The following is a 14,105-nucleotide window of genomic DNA, read 5'->3' as shown; positions in this document are numbered from 1 at the left end:
AGGGTTCTGTGGACCCAGTAGGAATTAGTCCAGGGCGTGTGTGTGTGTGTGTGTGTGTGTGTGTGTGTGATGCGTTACGGGGGAAAAATAGTGAACACAAGCCCTTAGGTGTTTGCTCAGGTACAATTCACTCTAATCCACAGCCCAGGATGCTGACTTTCCCGGGAACCAGAGATGAGCTTTAAAAAGTGCAGTCGCCTGTAAACATTTCCTGTAACTACAACTGGATCAAAGAGGCTGACCAGCACCTCTAATTCACAAGGCCTGGGGTTTCTGTTAATGACAGCTGCCCTCAGGAAAACTCCCAGGGTGAGGGGTTGCAGAAATAAATTCCAAACACAACAGAGTTACAAGAAGCCAATAAATTTTCCTCACACCCTTTAATGTAAAGAAAACAAGAAAAAAAAAAAAAAAAAAAAGCAAGCCTCCATCACAGGAATAGATGCACAGCATCCCTAATTGCTGCAGGAATGCCAATCAAAACAACAATGGTGAAATCAAATCCCACCAGTCAGACTGCCATCCTCACAAGTCTACAAACAATAAATGCAGGAGCGAGCTGCCATGTGAGGTAACCCCACTACGTGTTCAGTGGAAATAGACATTGAAAACAGCCACTAGAAAGCACAGCCTCCGAATGTTAAGAAAAAAAAAATCTCTTAAGAGAGCCAATCTTAGTGTTGAAAGAAACTCACTCAGGAGGACAGTGCAGATAGTGGAGTGCGGTTTATTACACCGGCAGGCCCAAGGCAGAGTCTCCTCATAGCCAAGGACCCCGACCAGTTTTTGTGAAAACCTTATATACCCTAAGTATATGTGCTCAAACCCACCTCCCCAAATTCTCTGAAAATAGTCTGAACAAAGGAAAAGAAAGAAACAATCAAAGTTAACCCGTGATTCATATGCCTTAAGCCTATAACAGTGGACAATTATCAATAGGCCTGTGGTCATACCCCAATAAGCATAATAGAATTTATGATTCTATCCAGTTACACAGATAATTAGGGTATTCTTTTAGGTGACAGAGAGTCTAGGTACGAGCCCTGGAGCTCTTCCATCTGGGGGGTCTGGTTTTCCAGGTTGTATGTCGTTTCCACAGGTACTGGGCATATAGCTCCAAGTCCACAGTCCGGCCCAAGATGGAGTCCTGCTTTCAAGATGGAGCCCGTTCTGCCTGTTTCCTCCTTCACTAGGATCAGACATCCCCACACCTGGGCCAATATCCTGAGAAAGTCATCATTGAATAAAATCACATGCAGCCCAACATTCACTGCAGCTCTACTTGCAACAGCCAAAACAGAACCTGCGAAATGTCCACTGACAGATTAAAGGTTAAAGAAGATGTGTTACATATAGACAACGGACCATTACTCAGCCATGAAAAAGCACCACTGAAACTATGAAATTATGCCACTGTTCGCTAGGAGGATGGACCTTGAAGGATCATACACTAAGTGAAATCAGCCAGACTGATTTCTGGAAGGAAGACAACAGCCTTTGATGTCCCTTGTAGGAAAAATTTAAAAAGAGACACAAAGGAACTAAGTTATAACCCAAAAAGAGACTCTGAGAATTTAAACACAGAGGGTTCCCATTAAAAAAAAGGGGGAGGCAGGGATGAATTCAGAGGTAGGGACTTACATATACACAGAAATCTGTAGCTGTAATAGATAATCCAAAAGGATTATCTCTTTCCTTCCTTCCGTATATACACAGAAAACTGTAGCTGTCATAAATGCTCAAGAAGAACCTGATGTTCAGCAAGTGGAACTTTGCTTGAGCTTCTGCAATAATCTCTATGGCAAAAGAATTGAAAAAGGAACAGATACGCTGTATATATATGTCATAACTGAATCAGGCAGTTGTACACTAACAGCAAGCACAAAACTGCAAATTGACTGTACTCTGACATAGCTTCAGCATGAGATTAAGGAAAACAAAAAGAAAAAAAATCAATGCCTAATTTATTCCCTGCAACCTCCTTGATTTGGGCTGCTATCCCATCCCTGGAGCCTGAGCCGGCTTGTGTCTCATAGTTGAACTGGGGTGGGGTTGAGAATACAGCCAAACTATTCAAAAAAAGATGGGTAACCCTGTGATTTTGACCCCGTAAGGTATAATAGCCAAGACAGGCAATCAAGCTAATTGTAGAAGCACAGTTAAATTGATAAAGACTATGTGGTACATGTACAGAATGCAGTATTTCTCAACCACAAAGAAAGTAGGAAATAATGCCAAGGCCGGCCACAGGAAAGAAAGTAGAGATGATCATTCCATGCGAAGTAAGGGACACAGAAAGAGACAAGTATCAGCAACATGATATCACCTCTAGGTGTAATCTAAAGATGGATAACATGGAACTTCTTGCCCAGAGACAGAGCCTCACAGACTTAGAAAAGCAACTTCTAATCACCAAGCTATAAAGATGTGGGGCATGGAGAAATGAGTTGCTTCAGGCTAATATATGCACACTATTACTTATAAAATAAATGACCAGGACCCACTGTATAACACAAGGACACTTACTCCACACTCTATAATAACCTATATGGAAAAAACTCAATATGTATTAACAGAAGTGAAACTAGTTGTGATAGAAGGAAAAAAACCACCCACAAGACTAATTCACCTATATACTCCAGTTCAAATGATGAGATAAAAACAGCAAAAGCAAGAAAGAAATGCTGACTCTATTTCCCTGAGGACATAGTGACCCGGGCTGGTGTCATCCCTGGAGCCTGATTAGCTTGGGTCCCAAGGCTGGAGTGTCCTGGGGCTGAGGGAGCTGGGAGCATGTAGCAGGCAGTGTGCTCCCACAATGAACCTGGAGTGCCTGTTGCCCTCCAGATACACGTGGGATAATTTAAGGGATTGGAATTAACATATACACATTAATATGTAACAAATAGATGATCAAAAAGTACTTACCGAATAGCACAGAGAAGTTTATTGAACACACTGTGATCATCTATGCGTGGGTCCAGCCCCAGCAGGATCCAGGGGAACCCTCAGGATGAACGGCGTTGGCGAATGAGAGAGAGAGTGAGACAAAGCTCGGGGCTGAGTCTGAGGTTTATTTTTGCACGGCTCCTTTATACCCTTAACAACATCTTTGGGGGAAGTGCTATTGCTTACACACAGGTCATCTCAAAACATTACAGCAACTTGACCTTCAGCAGAAACTGGATGTCACCCACATACTTTTTCGTTCACAAGAGTCTTTCTTATCATTTGGCCTTCAGGCCTGCTAACATTTTATGGCTTGCACCTGGTGTGACTTAAGCAACTTTAGTAGCCGACCCTGTTTTTCTTATAATTAATCTATTTTCTTTCTAATAAGCTCATCTCTATGGGAACTAGATAGGATTACATTTTTACAGAACAGATACGCGAAGGACTGCAGAAACAGCAGATATGGCGCAAAACAGGCTCTTAGTCTAAAAGCTAATTACCTGCAAGAAGTCGCCAGCTAGTCTCTATCTAAAATATTTTCTATTAGGCACATTTGTGGTTATCATATTTGTGGAGCTTTTCTCACCCCGTGAAGGGGCCTATGCTTAATAGTTTCTTTTGTTAGCGTACTGTGTTTAGGATGTTTAGAACAATCAAGAGCATTTTGTGCAATGAGATCACACATTTATCACACAAGCCAGAATGCCAGCAAAATGTTTGAATTGAGGCATTTCCTTCATCCCTGGCCCCTTCATAGGGCAGCAGCGTCCAGGAGATTTATTAATTAGGGTTTTAAGTTGGTCCTCATTCAGTGAAAGAGGAGCAGGAGCGCTCTCGGCAGGCAACACAGGAATCCGCAGCAGGGCAAACAAGAACAGCAGCAGAAAAAGGGGGGAGGATACAGGGTGGGGTAGAGGCCGAGGCCAACCTGGAGGGTCCCTTATCCCAGACGGCCTTGCCTGTCAGGTTTTTTCCTCGTGACCTCGTCATGGATGGGGTCCCAGACGGCCTTGCCTGCCCGGTATTTTCTTCATGACCTCCTCACGGTCGGGACCTCCCATAACGGCTCCCGGCACATCTATAAGTGAAAATGAAACTAAAAGAGAATAGGTAAACGTCTATGTATTAATATAACTGAATCAAGTTTCTGTACATCTGAAACAAGCACAACATTAGAAATCAATTAAATTCCAATAGAAAATAACAAGGAAATTACAGTTCAAAAAAAAAAAAGTGCAGCATGAAGAAGTGCTGCCACCTTGTGGCCATTTTCTGTAACAACACCATGAAGAGCTGTGTCGCTGGGCACATTCACAAGGATTCAAAGTCTGCAAGTTAGTTGCCAACTGAAAAATATAGTCACACCTGAAAGTAGAAAGTTATTTTACTTGGTGGGAATATTTACAACTCCAAGCCTGGGAGACAGCATCTCAGTAGCTCTGAGAAAACTGCTCCAAGGAGGCAGGAGGGGGAATCAGGCTATATGCAAGTTTGCAACAAAGGGAGCAGGCAGTCTGAACAGCAAAGATCAGATATCAAGTTAAGGAATTTAGCATTCTATGTATGGGAAGATGCAAATCTCTAGGCTCACTGCATTCATTCCTTTCTTACGCACCTCAGCTATCTGGGGCCAATCCTGTTTCTTTCTTCACCTTGCTTCTTTCATTCCCAGCTCCTCAGGAATCACCGTGTGGGGTGGCAGCATCCGCTGGATCTCAGTTGTGGGAGCAATTTTTTTAAAATTTATTTTTTAATTGAAGGATAATTGCTTTACAGAATTTTGTCAAACCGCAACATGAATCAGCCATAGGTATACATATCTCCCCTCCCTTTTGAACCTCCCTCCCATCTCCCTCCCCATCCCACCCCTCTAGGTTGACACAGAACCCCTGTTTCAGTTTCCTGAGCCTTACAGCAAATTCCCATTGGCGATCTATTTTACATATAGTAATGTAAGTCTCCATGTTACTCTTGGCATACATCTCAGCCTCTCCTCCCCTTTCCCCATGTCCATAAGTCTATTCTCTATGTCTGTTTCTCCATTACTGCCCTGTAAATAAATTCTTCAGTACCATTTTTCTAGATTCCCTATATCTGCATTAGAATATGATATTAATCTTTCTCTTTCTGACTTACTTCACTCTGTATAACAGGTTCTAGGTTCATCCACCTCATTAGAACTGACTCAAATGCATTCCTTTTTATGGCAGAGTAATATTCCATTGTGGATATGTACCACAACTTCTTTTTCCATTCATCTGTCGATGTACATCTAGGTTGCTCCCATGTTCTAGCTATTGTAAATAGTGCTGCAGTGAACAACAGGATACATGTATCTTTTTCAATTTTGGTTTCCTCGGGGTATATGCTTAGGAGTGGGACTGTTGGGTCATATGGTGGTTTTATTCCTAGCTTTTGAAGGAATCTCCATACCATGTTCCACAGAGGCTGTGTCAATTTACATTCCCACCCACAGTGCAAGAGTGTTCCCTTTTCTCCACACCCTCTCCAGTGTTTATTGTTTGTAGACTTTTTGATGATGGCCATTCTGACTGGTGTGAGATGATATCACATTGTAGTTTTGATTTGCGTTTCTCTAATAATAAGCAATGTTAAGCAGCTTTTCACTTGTTTGTTAGCCTTCTGCAAGTCTTCTTAGAGAAATGTCTGTTTAGGTCTTTTTCCCACTTTTTGTTTGGGTTGCTTGTTTTCCTGGTACTGAGCTATATGAGATACTTGTATATTTTGGAAATTAACACTTTGTCAGTTGTGTCATTTGCTATTATTTTCTCCCATTCTAAGGGCTGTCTTTTCACCTTGCTTATAGTTTCCTTTGCTGTGCAAAAGCTTTTCAGTTTAATCAGATCCCACTTATTTACTTTTGTTTTTATTTCTGTTACTCTAGAAGGTGGGTCATAGAGGACTTGCTTTGATGTGGGAGCCCTCATTGACATTTGGAGGCCAGAAATCGCTGATGGCTGTGACGTTTCTTGTTTATTAATATGGCAGCAGATATTTTCATTTCACAAAGTAAAAACAACTGCCCTCCTAAGGCATGGAGGAATGCCTTAGTGGTGGTCATTGGAAAAGAATTCAAAACAAGGCAGGCATTAATGAAGCCAATTTCAAAAGTAAGTATAACTCACACCCTTTCAAATAATCACAAGAAAAGATGTCAACATCACTATTCCATTCAGTTCAGTCAATCAGTCGTGTCCGACTCTTTGCGACCCCATGGACTGCAACACACCAGGCCTCCCTGTCCATCACCAACTCCCGGAATTTAATCAAACTTATGTCCATTGAGTCAGTGATGCCATCCAACCATCCCATCCTCTGTCGTCCCCTTCTCTTCCCGCCTTCAATCTTTTTCAGCATCAGGGTCTTTTCAAATCAATCAGTCCTTCACATCAGGTGGCCAAGGTATTGGAGTTTCAGCTTCAGCATCAGTCCTTCCAATGAATATTCAGGATTGAGTTCTTTTAGGATGGACAGGTTGGATCTCCTTGCAGTCCAAGGGACTCTCAAGTGTCTTCTCCAACATCACAGTTCAAAAGCATCAATTCTTCGGTGCTCAGCTTTCTTTATAGTCCAACTCTCACATCCATACATCACTACTGGAAAAACCATAGCCTTAACTAGATGGACCTTTGTTGGCAAAGTAATGTCTCTGCTTTCTAATATGCTGTCTAGGTTGGTCATAGTTTTTCTTCCAAGGAGCAAGTGTCTTTTAATTTCATGGCTGCAGTCACCATCTGCAGTGATTTTGGAGCCCAAACAATAAAGTCTATCACTGTTTCCACTGTTTTCCCATCTATTTGCCCTAAAGTTATGGGACCGGACGTCATGGTCTTGGTTTTCTGAATCTTGGGTTTTAAGACACCTTATCATGCTCCTCTTTCATTTTCATCTTGAGGTTCTTTGGTTCTTCTTCACTTTCCACCATAAGGGTGGGGTCATCTGCATATCTGAGGTTACTGATATTTCTCCCAGCAATCTTGATTCCAGCTTGTGCTTCATCCAGTCTGGCATTTCGCATGATGTACTCTGCATATAAGTTAAATAAGCAGGGTGAAAATATACAGCCTTGACGTACTCCTTTCCCGATTTGGAACCAGACTATTAATCAGAACAAAGCAACCAAGGGATGCTTAACTTCGTCATTTGGATGAAACGGGATTTTGCTATAGCTGGATGGGATCCCTGTTGGATTACTAGACCCTGTTTCATGACAAAGTAGTAGGTAATTGGCTGCTAAAACTTCAATTAAAAAATGGGAGGATAAGGTGTATATGGCATCGCCTGGAACCTGAGAGGCTACATGAGGGTGTCAGAGGCCTGGTGAGAGACAATGGCCAAGAACAAACTCAGAGGGCAGAAGTCCAGGAATGTATTCCACATAGCCAGCCAGAGAAGCTTGAAGGTTAAAAATAAAGCAAAACCAGTTACCACAAATCTTAAGAGGATAAACATTGTGAATGATGAAAAAGTTAACAGAGTGAATAAAGCTTGTAAAGATATACAGAAGGAACTGGCAAATTTCTAAAAAGGCCTTTCCCTTGAACCTCTGCAGAAACAACTGATATCTCAGCAGTGTCATGAAAACATACCAGTTAATGTTGATGAGGCTACAAGATTAATGGCTCAGTTGTAATACACCAATGATGCATCAAATTCCCCGAGATGACCAATAAATTTAATATTTATACAAAAAAAAAATGGGAGGATAAGACGGACGGCAAAGAATCAAATGCAGATGAGAATCCTCCTGATTCTTTTGACTTAGTGCCAATGGGAGGAATGCCGAAAACAAAGATTGCATAACTGTTTCTCCTCAAAAGGACATTTAGCCTCATTGTAACAGATTAATGTATAAATGCCATGGTTATTAAAGAAACAGTAAGCTACTTCTAATGTTCATAATTCTAAAAAGGTGTAATATCCTCACTGCAGGCTTCTTGCTACATGAATAAATAAATAAAGAACACAGAGTCTCCATTTTCATTGCCATGTTTCCATTCCATGTAAGAATACTGATGACATTCATTGTATTCTGTTGTTAGTTTTATAAGATATTTCTTCAAAATCTTCATACATTTGTAGTGGCCTTGGATTTATTAACATGGTAGAATTGGTTGTGTTATCCTAATGAATTTTGATGAGTGAGTTTGGGGATTAATTATTTTTTAATATATAGGGTAACTGTTAGTAGTTTTTGGTAAGGCAACAGCTATGCCTACTAATCAGGATGCTGAGGTTTGAGTTAAAAATTGTCTTAGGTATATTTCCTTTCTGTAATGATGGAAATACAGTGTAAAATCACAATGCAGGATTTGTTCACATTCACTAAATGATTACAATCAAGATAAAAATATTAACAGCAATGTAGAAAACTGGAAACCTTACACTTTGCTTGTGGATATGGAAAATACTACAGACTATATGAACAATAGTTTGGCATTTCCTCAGAAAGATAAAAATATACTTATTGTTTACTTCACCAATTCCATTCTTGGATATAGACATCAATGAACTGAAAACAGATGTTCAAACAACAACTGGTACACAAACATTCATAGCAACATTATTCACAACAGCCCAAAGGTAGAACCCATTCAACAATCCATCAGTGGACAAATTAATATGCAAAATAGGGTACAAGCAAAAGCTTCAACAATATTCTACCATACAAAAAATACAGTGGAATGGTGCAGACACTATGCAAGACATTAAAGAAATTCCTCAAAAACTAACAAATGGAATTACCATATAATATGTCAATTCTAATTCAGGTTGTGTACCCAAAAGATTTGAGAAAACATGCTGAAAAAAATAAACATATTTCTACACTCATATTCACAACAGCATTATTCACACTGGCCAACAAACAGAAGGAATCCAAGTGTCCATGGACAGACAATTCCATAAACAAACTGTGGTATACACACAGTGGAATATGATTCAGCCTTTAGAAGTAGGTACTTCTGAGAATGTGGATGAATCTTATAGTCATTATGTTAAGTGAAACAAACCAGACCAAAAAAGGACAAACATTCTGTGATTCCGCTAGTATGAGATAGTGGAATCAACGCAAAGCAAGTCAAATTCAAAGACAGAACAGGGATTGAAAACAGCTGATTTTTTTTTTTTTATGTTTTCTTTTATTTATTTATTTGTTTATTTATTTATTTTTATTTGTTGGAGGCTAATTACTTTACAACATTGCAGTGGTTTTTGTCATACATTGAAATGAATTAGCCATGGATTTACATGTATTCCCCATCCTGGTCCCCCCTCCCACCTCCCTCTCCACCCTATCCCTCTGGGTCTTCCCAGTGCACCAGGCCTGAGCACTTGTCTCATGCATCCAACCTGGGCTGGTGATCTGTTTCACCCTAGATATACATGTTTCGATGCTGTTCTCTTGAAACATCCCGCCCTCGCCTTCTCCCACAGAGTCCACAAGTCTGTTCTATACATCTGAGTCTCTTTTTTCTTTTTTTGCATATAAGGTTATCGTTACCATCTTTCTAGATTCCATATATATGTGTTAGTATACTGTAATGGTCTTTATCTTTCTGGCTTACTTCGCTCTGTATAATGGGTTCCAGTTTCACCCATCTCATTAGAACTGATTCAAATGAATTCTTTTTGATGGCTGAGTAATATTCCATGGTGTATATGTACCACAGCTTCCTCATCCATTCATCTGCTGATGGGCATCTAGGTTGCTTCCATGACCTGGCTATTATAAACAGTGCTGCGATGAACATTGGGGTGCACGTGTCTCTTTCAGATCTGGTTTCCTCAGTGTGCATGCCTAGAAGTGGTATTGCTGGGCCATATGGCAGATCTATTTCCAGCTTTTTAAGGAATCTCCACACTGTTTTCCATAGTGGCTGTACTAATTTGCATTCCCACCAACAGTGTAAGAGGGTTCCCTTTTCTCCACACCCTCTCCAGCATTTATTGCTTGTAGACTTTTGGATAGCAGCCATCCTGACTGGTGTATAATGGTACCTCATTGTGGTTTTGATTTGCATTTCTCTGATAATGAGTGATGTTGAGCATCTTTTCATGTGTTTTTTTGCCATCCGTATGTCTTCCTTGGAGAAATGTCTGTTTAGTTCTTTGGCCCATTTTTTGATTGGGTCATTTATTTTTCTGGAGTTGAGCTGGAGGAGTTGCTTGTATATATTTGAGATTAATCCTTTGTCTGTTGCTTCATTTGCTATTATTTTCTCCCAATCTGAGGGCTGTCTTTTCACCTTACTTATAGTATCCTTTGTTGTGCAAAAGCTTTTAAGTTTCATTAGGTCCCATTTGTTTATTTTTGCTTTTATTTCTAAAATTCTGGGATGTGGGTCATAGAGGATCCTGCTGTGATTTATGTCAGAGAGTGTTTTGCCTATGTTCTCCTCTAGGAGTTTTATAGTTTCTGGTCTTACATTTAGATCTTTAATCCATTTTGAGTTTATTTTTGTGTATGGTGTTAGAAAGTGTTCTAGTTTCATTCTTTTACAGGTGGTTGACCAGTTTTCCCAGCACCACTTGTTAAAGAGGTTGTCTTTTTTCCATTGTATATCCTTGCCTCCTTTGTCGAAGATAAGGTGACCATAGGTTCGTGGATTTATCTCTGGGCTTTCTATTCTGTTCCATTGATCTATATTTCTGTCTTTGTGCCAGTACCATACTGTCTTGATGACTGTGGCTTTGTAGTATAGTCCGAAGTCAGGCAGGTTGATTCCTCCAGTTCCATTCTTCTTTCTCAAGGTTACTTTGGCTATTCGAGGTTTTTTGTATTTCCATACAAATTGTGAAATTATTTGTTCTTGTTCTGTGAAAAATACCGTTGGTAGTTTGATAGGGATTGCATTGAATCTATAGATTGCTTTGGGTAGAATAGCCATTTTGACAATATTGATTCTTCCAATCCATGAACACGGTATATTTCTCCATCTGTTTGTGTCCTCTTTGATTTCTTTCATCAGTGTTTTATAGTTTTCTATGTATAGGTCTTTTGTTTCTTTAGGTAGATATACTCCTAAGTATTTTATTCTTTTTGTTGCAATGGTGAATGGTATCGATTCCTTAATTTCTCTTTCTGTTTTCTCATTGTTAGTGTATAGGAATGCAAGAGATTTCTGTGTGTTAATTTATATCCTGCAACTTTACTGTATTCATTGATTAGCTCTAGTAATTTTCTGGTGGAGTCTTTAGGGTTTTCTATGTAGAGGATCATGTCATCTACAAACAGCGAGAGTTTCACTTCTTCTTTTCCTATCTGGATTCCTTTTACTTCTTCTTCTGCCCTGATTGCTGTGGCCAGCACTTCCAAAACTATGTTGAATATTAGTGGTGAGAGTGGGCACCCTTGTCTTGTTCCTGATTTCAGGGGAAATGGTTTCAATTTTTCACCATTGAGGGTGATGCTTGCTGTGGGTTTGTCGTATATAGCTTTTATTATGTTGAGGTATGTTCCTTCTATTCCTGCTTTCTGGAGAGTTTTAATCATAAATGGGTGTTGAATTTTGTCAAAGGCTTTTTCTGCATCTATTGAGATAATCATATGGTTTTTATCTTTCAATTTGTTAATGTGGTGTATTACATTGATTGATTTGCGGATATTAAAGAATCCTTGCATTCCTGGGATAAAGCCCACTTGGTCATGGAGTATGATTTTTTTAATATGTTGTTGGATTCTGGAAAACAGCTGATGTTTCATGGACACAGTTTCACTTGGGGAAACTGACTTCCCATGACATCTCCAAAACCTGTTACATAAATAACTGGAAACCATATGCAATCAAATGAAAATGGAAATAAACGGTACAATTTACACCAAATTCACTCAAACTTCTCAACAGACAAAATGCGAAGCTGTATCTACAGTACCTGTTTTGCTTATGAATTTTAACAAAAAAACTAAAGTCTATCCAAAAAAGGGTATAAAATTTATAACATGACCTTTAAAAAATTAAAGATTTAAACTCGTAAAAGATCTTATTCAGAAAACCTAAACACAAGCCACAAACAGAGAAATACATTTACAAAATACATATCTGATAAATGCTTGTACTCAAACAATACCAAAAAATCTGGAACAAACAACCTCATTAAAGATGTATAAATGTGAACACCCGGCCAAAGAAAACATACAGATAGTAAACAAACATATCAAAAATGCTAATAAATCATATTTCATTAGGAAATTACAAATTAAAACTACAGTGAAGTACTACTGCACACCTATTAGAACCAGTAAACTAAAAAAAAAAAAAAAAAAAAAAAAACAACTCAGGGGATTCCTTGGTGGCTCAGTGGGAAAGAATCCACCTGACAATCTGAGACTCAACCTCAACCCCTTAGTCAGGAAGATCCCACACACCACGGAGCAACTTAGCTGTTTTTTCCCAAAGCTAGACAAGGTTCACCTGAGGATTGAACATTGCATGTCTCGTATTTAGAAAACAGCTTTGAAAACGTCTCCAAACAAAAACTATCATGCAATCATACACAGCAGCTCTACTTGTGATAGCTTCAAGCTTTCAAATATCAGGATGTCTTCCATAGATGACTGTGTAAGGAAACGGATACATCTCAAGTGAGGCGGAGTAAATGCTACCCCAAAATACACCTCTTCAGCATAGCAATTATTTGGAGCTAAGCTTTTTTTAAGAGGACACATGATCATCTTTGAAACCCAAGTCAAGATGGTTCTTCAGTGAGTCACATTTACAAGAGAAATCCCCACTTCAAAGGAAGTCTCTATACCAGATAGAAGGAAGACAGTCTTGAGAAACTATTGATAGGAAAGGCTAAGACATAAATCTGCACAACAACCACACCCTTCCTTTCTTGTTTTAATTTTTTTAATATTTATTTTTTTGTTTATGTGGCTGCACTGGGTTGACTTTCCTTAAGGCAAGCCAGACACTTAGCTGCGGCATTCGAACTCTCGGTTGTGGCATGTGCAATCTAGATTGAACCTGGGCCCCCTTCTTTGGGAGGGCGGAATCTTAGCCCCTGGACCAGCAGGGAAGTCTCTGTTTTGTTTTGAGATGAAGACGGTATTTAAGGTGATATCCTGGGCCATTTCAAGCACTGACTCAATTTCCTGGATTTCTCCAAAGCACACACAAGGCACACATGTTACCAGACTGGTCTGCACAAATGAAGGTAGTTCATACCACAACACTGTATTCTTACAATGATTCACATGGTAAACGGCATGTTATCTATTTTAATTACAATGGGAAAAGAAGAATGCAGTATTGATACATGTTATAACATGAATAAACATGACAAAAATCTTTAGTGAAAAAGTCCATACAGAAAAGGCCACCCAGATCACATATTCACCTTGACTGCTTTAAATCCACAAGGTTGTCCAAATGACTGAAAATTTCAGTAACACTCCAAACCAAAATTAGATGAGGATGGAAAAAAAGATACATGCATACACTTGGACAATTGCTGAAAGTAGAAGTAGGCCTGTGGATTACATTATAAAATGGAAACCATGTGATTTCCTGATTTCAGGGGTTATGTGCTGGTTCCACAGAAGAATGTGCCCATTTTGGATAAACCACATAGAGTATTTTAGGTGATGTGGCAAATGTACTTTTTACCATTATTAGGGGTTTTCAGTACATTTTAAATTCAGTGGGATTCATACTACTAGTGTTAGATTTTTTCCGCTTCTTTATACAAAATTAAAAGGCACTTTCTCTTAAAATTCTGTGTTACCATGAAAGTACCTGGTTCCACCCAAACTTATCTTTTCTCAAACCTTGAGCTAACCAATGGGTTTTAAAGGTCTTCACGACCCAGATAATCACAATGGTGTGATCATTCACCTAGAGCCAGATATCCTGGAATGTGAAGTCAAGTGGACCTTAGGAAGCATCACTGCAAACAAACCTTGTGGAGGTGATGGAATTTCACTTGAGCTATTTCCAATCCTAAAAGATGATGCTGTGAAAGTGCTGAACTCAGTATGCCAGCAAATTTGGAAAACTCAGCAGTGGCCGCAGGACTGGAAAAGGTCAGTTTTCTTTCCAATCCCAAAGAAAGGCAATCACAAAGAATGCTCAAACAACCGCACAATTGGACTCATCTCACACGCTAGCAAAATAATGCTTAAAATTCTC

General features: G+C 39.4%; 1 pseudogene; it reads left to right on the top strand.

Moving 5' to 3' along the window:
• Nucleotides 1-7,260: 7,260 nt before the first annotated feature.
• Nucleotides 7,261-7,632, top strand: LOC110127549 (ribosomal biogenesis factor-like; annotated as a pseudogene).
• The last annotated feature ends 6,473 nt before the right edge of the window (nucleotides 7,633-14,105 follow it).

Source organism: Odocoileus virginianus, chromosome 9, assembly GCF_023699985.2.
Source record: "Odocoileus virginianus isolate 20LAN1187 ecotype Illinois chromosome 9, Ovbor_1.2, whole genome shotgun sequence".
Taxonomy (NCBI): domain Eukaryota; kingdom Metazoa; phylum Chordata; class Mammalia; order Artiodactyla; family Cervidae; genus Odocoileus; species Odocoileus virginianus.
This window is presented reverse-complemented; position numbering and strand designations above follow the sequence as displayed.